At 38.4% G+C, this 7449-nt stretch overlaps 1 non-coding gene across 1 annotated transcript; it reads left to right on the top strand.

The window, feature by feature from the left end:
- The first annotated feature begins 2422 nt into the window (after positions 1-2422).
- LOC141634932 (small nucleolar RNA R71) lies at positions 2423-2529 on the top strand. The gene has a single exon (XR_012539646.1). It is a non-coding gene; the product is annotated as a small nucleolar RNA R71 (small nucleolar RNA).
- The last annotated feature ends 4920 nt before the right edge of the window (positions 2530-7449 follow it).

Here is a 7449-nt window from a genome sequence, read left to right as displayed (position 1 = left end):
TCCATCCGTATACTTGCATATCCCTTGTCATTTTTCATTCTTCAAATCTCGTGTTCTTCATTGTGGGGGCACTACTAAGGCATGAATAGCCTAGGCAATTGCTATCCCCACACTAAGCTAAAGCACTACACATCAATTGAATTATTAGTCCCTCCCTCACTTCTCTCAAAAATGATAATTATCTTGATCAAAGCATAAAAATCCAAAAATGACAAAAAATGCAATGTAAGAATTAAAATGCGAGTTAGGGAGTTAGAAATATTTACAAATGGTGGTTTAGGGAGGACTCCACCAAACTCTCATCCTTAGTGAGATGTCATGGGGGAATGTCAAGGTGTTGTTGATGTTGCTCAACACCTTAAAGAAGTAATCAAAAGCTTGTTCATTATCATGATAAAGATCTTCAATATACCTTTGCCCTTGTTGTCGGTCTTGATCGATAGCATTGCCAATATAGGGATTGAAAATCCCGTCAAACTCATCGTCCCATAGACCAAAGACTTCATCTACTTGATCACTAAAGATCTCTTGAGTTGATGGAGACAACTCTCCCATTTTCTTGTCTTGGCCAATAAGGCCATCCTCTTCATTGCTTGACTTTGGTGAGCTTTTCAAGCTCTCTTTGTTATAATTCACTTAGTCTTTGAATGAAGCATCTTCAATTTTCTTCTTTCATTGGAATTCCGACTTCTTCCTAACATCCTTCCGGCTATAATGATCAACCATAAAACATGGTTCATGCAAACGGGAAGCTCTCATGATCTTGTCAAGATTGAAAGTTATGCTCTCATCTCCCACTTCTAGAATGAGCTCTCCATGCTTCACATCAATCACCGCACCCGCGGTGTGTAAGAAAGGTCTTCCTAGAATGATTGGAATATTGGAGTCTTCTTCCATGTCAACAATGACAAAGTCCACCGGGATGAAAAATTTCCCAATTCTTACGGGAACATCTTCCCATATCCCTAATGGTGTCTTCGTCGATCTATCGGCCATTTGGAGTGTAATATTCGTGCATTTAAGCTCTCCCATCCCCAACCTTTTACTCACCGAGTACGGTATAACACTCACACTAGCCCCTAGATTACATAAGGCTTTGTTGATCGTGGTGTCGCCAATGGTACACGGTATTGAGAAGCTTCCCGGATATTTGAGTTTTGGAGGTGAACTCCCTTGAAGTATTGCACTACTCACCTTAGTGAAAGCGATAGTCTCAAGCTTCCGGATCGACTTCTTCTTTGTGAGGATGTCTTTCATGTATTTTGCATAGGCCGGCACGTGATTGATTAATTCCGTGAAACGAATTGAGACTTCCAAATTCTTCACAATTTCCATAAATTTTCCAAGTTGGTCATCAAATTTGGGCTTGGCTTGACGACTCGGAAAAGGAAGTCTAATCACAATGGGCTCCTTCTCCTTGACCTTGTCTTCATTTTCCTTTGAAATTTCTTCTTTTGATGGTTCTCCATCCTTGGAGTTTTGCACAATTTCACTAGCTTCCACAACTTCATCCTCAACTTGCTTCTTCGGTGCTTCATACCTTGTACCACTCCTCAAGTGAATGGCACTAACCGTTTCATGTATTGGGGGATTACTTTGAGGTGGTAATTGCCCCTTTTGTCTTTGTGAGCTTGAAGATGCTAGTTGAGTCAATTGGGTTTCCAATATTTTGGTGTGAGCTAGGATGTTGTTGATGGTGGTTTCCTTTGCTTGACTATCCTTTTGCATTTGAGTGAAAAACTCTTGTTGATTCTTTTGCATTTGGAGGACCGGTTTTTGAACATCAAAACCTTGGTCATTTTGCTGATTGTATGGAGATTGATTTTGGTAACCTTGGTTTTGGTTGTAAAAGAGTCTTTGATTTTGGTTTCTCATGGGAGGTGGGGTGTATGTTGGTTGAGGGTTTTGAACATTTTGGCTTTTGTATGAGAGATTTGGATGGAATTTGGTGTTTTGATTGTAATAGTTTGAATAAGGGGTACCACACTTGTATGCTTGGAAAGCATTCACTTATGCATTTGTTCCCCTACATTCACTTTGGTCATGTCCCAAAGTTCCACAATTCTCACATATCCCACTTGGGATTGATGAAGATGCCGTCATGGCATTAACATGATGCCTTGGTGATTTTGAGGCTTCTTCAAGTCTAGCCATAGCTTTTTCAAACTTCAAATTGATGGTATCAATGTGAGCACTAACTTGAGCACCCAATTGAGTAATGGAGTCCACTTCTTGCTTTCCTCCTCTAGTAGCCTTGCGAGGTCTACTATATTGTGAGTTATGGACCGCCATTTCCTCAATTTTGTTCCAAGTTTGATTATCATAACCTTCGGTGAACATTCCATTTGATCCCACGTTGAGAATGTTCCTTGAATCTTCATAAAGACCGTTCCAAAATTGTTGTACCAAGAACCACTCGCTAAGTCCATGGTGAGGACATGAGCGACAAATTCCCTTAAATCGCTCCCAACCTTCATAAAAAGATTCTTCATCCCTTTGCTTAAAGCCCATGATTTGAGCTCTTAGCATGTTAGTCTTTTCCGGTGGATATAACTTTTTGTAGAAAGCTAGAGCCAACTTTTTCCAAGAATCAATTCCGAGAGTAGCCTTATCAAGGCCTTTCAACCATTGTTTCGCGGTGCCAATTAGAGAAAAAGGAAATAAGACCCATCGAATTTGGTCTTGAGTTACACCGGTTTGAGAAATCGCATCACAATAGTCACAAAAAGTCTCCATATGAGAATGAGGGTCTTCACTAGGCATCCCCCAAAATTGGCTTCTTTAGACTAATTGGATAAATGCGGATTTGGCAATAAAATTTCCGGTTAGATGTTGTGGCGTGGGAGTACCATTGGGTAGGTTCTCCTCGGTGGGTACGGAATGTGATGAAAACTTAAGCATTGTGGGTTGATTTTGTGTTGGATTTTGTGTTGGGTTCTCCTCACCTTATCTTGCAAAAGGGTTGATGAACTCAATAGTATTTGGTTGAATATCTACAACCTCACCAATACCTCTCAAAGTTCTCCTAGCAAGTCTTCTATTGGTTGTCAAAGTTCTCTCAATTTCGCGATCAAAGGGTAACAAGTCACCTTGTGACCTTCTAGACATGCAAAATATCAAACACCTCGAAAACAATTAGAACAAACCTTGAGGAGTTTTACTTCCCCAAGGCAAAGAAAGACACAACTAATAACAATATAAGTAAATCTAAATCAAGTTAACATCGTCCCCGGCAACGGCGCCATTTTTTGGTCGGGACTAAATCTTTCGGTTACTTGTCGTTAGGAGCACCTAGACGAAAACACAATTTATAACTTCACAAACAACTCTACAATTAGTAAAGAGGCAAGTAAAGGTCGGATCCCAAGGGACGGGAATTGAGATGAGATTTCTATTGCAACTAGTGGTGTCTTAGGGGTGTCGCAATTGGGGTTTGATGTAGAAGATCACTAAACTAAATAGCAATGAAAGTGAACAAGCAAGATGAATTAAAAGGGATGTAAACAATTGATAAAAATCACTAGGGTGTCATGGGGTCATAGGGGATTCATGGGAATTGATCATACAAACATATTCTCAAGTTATAAGCAAGCAATTATTGTTGTGATGGATCGAGTTGGTTTATATCTTACAATCCTAGGAAAGTTTGGGTCCCGGAGTCGAATCGATTAGATTGTACAACACCTACAAGTCGACTTAGTCTTCCCTACTCAACAACATGCATGGTCTAATGAGACTCGAATTGGTTTATGTCTTACAAGTCTCATTGAAAAGATAGGTGATGGGTAAAAAATGCAAGGATTCATAGGCTCACATTTCATCAAACATAACATGTGCATGAGTTGAGATCACAACAAGCAAGAAAATAAACTATGAAAGCATATTAATTTAAGCATGAATCATTCCCCATGTTGGTTTCCCCTAATTATCCATTAACCCTAGCTAAGTAACTACTCACTCATTATCATGTTGAACATGCTAGCAAGGTTGTCAATCATACCAACAAAGTGAAACATGATGAATAAATGAAAGTGATTAACAATAATTAAAGAGGGATTAAGAGAATTATACCTACTAATGATTCCAATAATAAAGCAAAGAATAAAAGAAGTACTTGATGCTTGATTGAGAGGTTGTCAATCTCCCAATAATAACCCAAATAATCTTCAATTACCCAAAATAAAGGATGAACAAGAAAGAGATTAAGGAAATAAAACTTGTATTAAAACTTGATTAATTGTTGATTACAAGATTAAAGAGAGATTTGATTGATATTAACTACTCTAAAGATTGCTAAGAAGAACATGCTCTTCTAATTAGACTAATGGGGTATTTATAGTGGGGATTAGGTGGATGAATTAGGGTTAACTAAGGGCTTAAATGACGATTAAGTCCCTTGTTGAGGAAACGCCGGTGTTTTTGGAAAGACTCCAGTCTCTAGGGAGACTCCGGTCTCTAGAAAAAGATGTGCATCCTTCCTTGAAGCTTGAAGAAGACGAAATGGGTATGCCTGGGAATCCGGGCGTCTTTAGCACGGGACGGGCGGATTTGGTGGTTTCTGCCCGGGCGTCACGGGCGTCTTCTAGAGTCTTTGCCCGGGCGTCTTAGAGTGAATACGCACGGATTATGGTGGTGGAGACGGGCGTCTTCTGGGGAAGACGCACGGATTGCTGGACAGTCTTGTTTCTTCTTCTTTTCTTCCTTTTTCTTCATAAAATCCTTGAGGATTTCCTCAGGGATGCAAGGATCTTTTCTCATCATTGCCCATCTACTATAGTATGTACAAAGGCCTTCTAATCTTGTCTCTCCTTGATGCTTGGTCATTGAATTCAATCAATTTAGCCTAATTTTGCCATGAAAATGCAAGGTTTGCACTCCTTTCCTACCAAGGGATCAAAACCTCAAAGAATATGCAAAACAAAGAACTAAAGACAATAAATGACCCAAATATGCACTAAAAAGCATGGGAACAAGGTTAATTCGGGGACTAAATATGCTCTAATTATGGTCACATCTGCATGATATAGAGTTGGTTGAGTCGATAGTAATTCACCAGTTTTAGTTTCTTATAGTGTCATAGTTAGTTCTTTATCTTTTGTTTCCGCTGTAATTTATAAAGAGATATTTAATTGTTCTTTTATGGTCTATTTGATATACTTACCTTTGGCAACTGAGATGGTAACGCCCTAACTTATTGGGGAAGGTCTTGTTAAGGCTCCTTGGTAAGTGGGGGCGTTACAAGTGGGTTTGGATGTTTTTGGTAGGGTGGTTTTGGTATTGGGAATTGCTGCTCTGGTGGTGGCAGATTTGGTGGGGGGCTTTTGGTTTTGGTGTTTCATTTCGCTATTGATGAGGATGAAGAGAGGGAGAGGGTTAGGGTTTGGAGGAGTGTTTAATTTGGGTTGGTAATTGGGAAAGGAGGAGAGGAGGTTTATTTAGGTAAAAAGATCAGTGGAGGTAAATATGGTAGATGAGATCGGTGATTTGTTTAAGGAATATGGGGAAGGTTGATAAGGGACATGGTTAAAATTTTTTTGCCAAATTTTCACATGAATATGTAATCACAGTAACAACTCAATATCACAACTACTTCATTCTAGTCAATCCTCAAGGAATTAATTTTAGGACAAAATTGACTATGATCCACTACTCAATAGACCTAATTCTAATCGAATTTTCTGAAATTGTTCCCTAGCCATTGGTTTAGTGAAAATATCGGATAACTGATCTTTACGTTTTTAAAAATTTAAGCATTTGTTCCCTTTTACTTCATGATCACGAAGAAAATCATGACAAATTTCAAAAGGTTTTTCAATGAAATCTTTAACGGGATTTTTTGAAAAATTAACTGCACTCGTGTTATCAAAAGAATAAGCTCACACTTAATAATCATACTGAAATCCCGTAATGGTTGTCTAACCCATAGTATTTAAAAGCCACAATGAGTAGTATCAATGTATTCACATGCTTAGGTGGCTATGGTTGAGCTCTACCTGCATAGCCAAAAATAAATCGGAATCAGTTAAATCATTTTTAATATTAGGAGGTTCTAATTCAAAAAGGAATAATCAGCACAAAACTTATGTAATGAAGATATCGTTTTGACTCCCTCATGAATATTTGTCAAGATGTTATCCAAAGGATGCGAGCTTTTATGCTTCTAACGTCGAGGAATTAATGTCTTTGGTTCAGGAGTAGATAAAACAGTACTGGTGTCTATTTGATTCTGCTCAGCTTCCCTGTTTGTGTTTCCTGATTCGTGTGAGCCACTGGATGTCTGGTTTATATTTGCATTAGATTGTCTACCTGTTTGTTCATTTTCAGTTGCACCTGTAGATTTCCACTGAGTGAACAGTTTCCTATTCTCTTTAGTTCCCCATGAATTCGTGGGCTTTTCAGCACTTATTCCTTCTAAAGACGAAGGCACTACTTCCAAGTCAGAAGGACCATCTCGTACAAAGCCAATCTCAAAGTCATCATCATTATCATCTTCTGCCCAAAACGTGGGCAATCCACTTCAAAGAGGCATGGTTCTAGATATGTCATTTTCCATGTAGAGATTCAAAAGTCTATTCTATTCCTAATGTCTTGATAACGATGTTATCATAACATTGCAGTGGACTGTGTGACAGACTTTGATCTGGTTTTACTCATCAACTCCTCGTAGGCTCTCTTCTTCTTCTTCTTCTTCTTCTTCTTCTTCTTCTTCTTCTTCTTCTTCTTCTTCTTCTTCTTCTTCTTCTTCTTCTTCTTCTTCTTCTTCTTCTTCTTCTTCTTCTTCTTCTTCTTCTTCTTCTTCTTCTTCTTCTTCTTCTTCTTCTTCTCTTTCTTCTTCATCTTCACATATGCTTAATGATGCTAGATATATGTTTATAACAACGATGAAGAATATAACACAATAGGTAGTAAGCCAAGAGCTTAAGAATATACATAACAACTACCCTTTTATACTTCCCATTATATTTATTTAACATCAATATTAAGAGTTGATAAGTTCTTACCATCCTTACTTGAAGTGTGAATAAACTTGAAACACCTTATTAATTCATATATCACACCTCCACTTTATAGGCTCTATATGAGAGGCAAAAAAACATCATCCCATATGCACCTTGAGCAACAAAGGTTATTTGATCAAAGCATATTGCTCCCTATCACTTTAGCCTGCAAAACAAATTATACTTTGGACTTTGGAACCCGAATTAATTTGGGTCCCTTTTGGTTAGTCACTTGTGCTAATAAGTCCTTTCGAATCCACATTTTCTTGACAATCTTATAATTTTGTTCCAAGTAACCTAACCGCTTCTTACAAGCATTAAATACAAGTCCTGTTTTCCCACAAAGTCAACAGTACTTGAGTCATTCGGTTTTGTACAGTTCGGAGGTGAGTTTACTTTCTGTTCTGGGACCCAAACAGTACGGTGTGGTGAAATGTTTTGTTTGAAGTCA

This window comes from Silene latifolia, chromosome Y, assembly GCF_048544455.1.
Source record: "Silene latifolia isolate original U9 population chromosome Y, ASM4854445v1, whole genome shotgun sequence".
Lineage (NCBI taxonomy): Eukaryota > Viridiplantae > Streptophyta > Magnoliopsida > Caryophyllales > Caryophyllaceae > Silene > Silene latifolia.
Note: the sequence above shows the minus strand (reverse complement) of the source record. Positions and strands in the feature narration are given on the sequence as shown.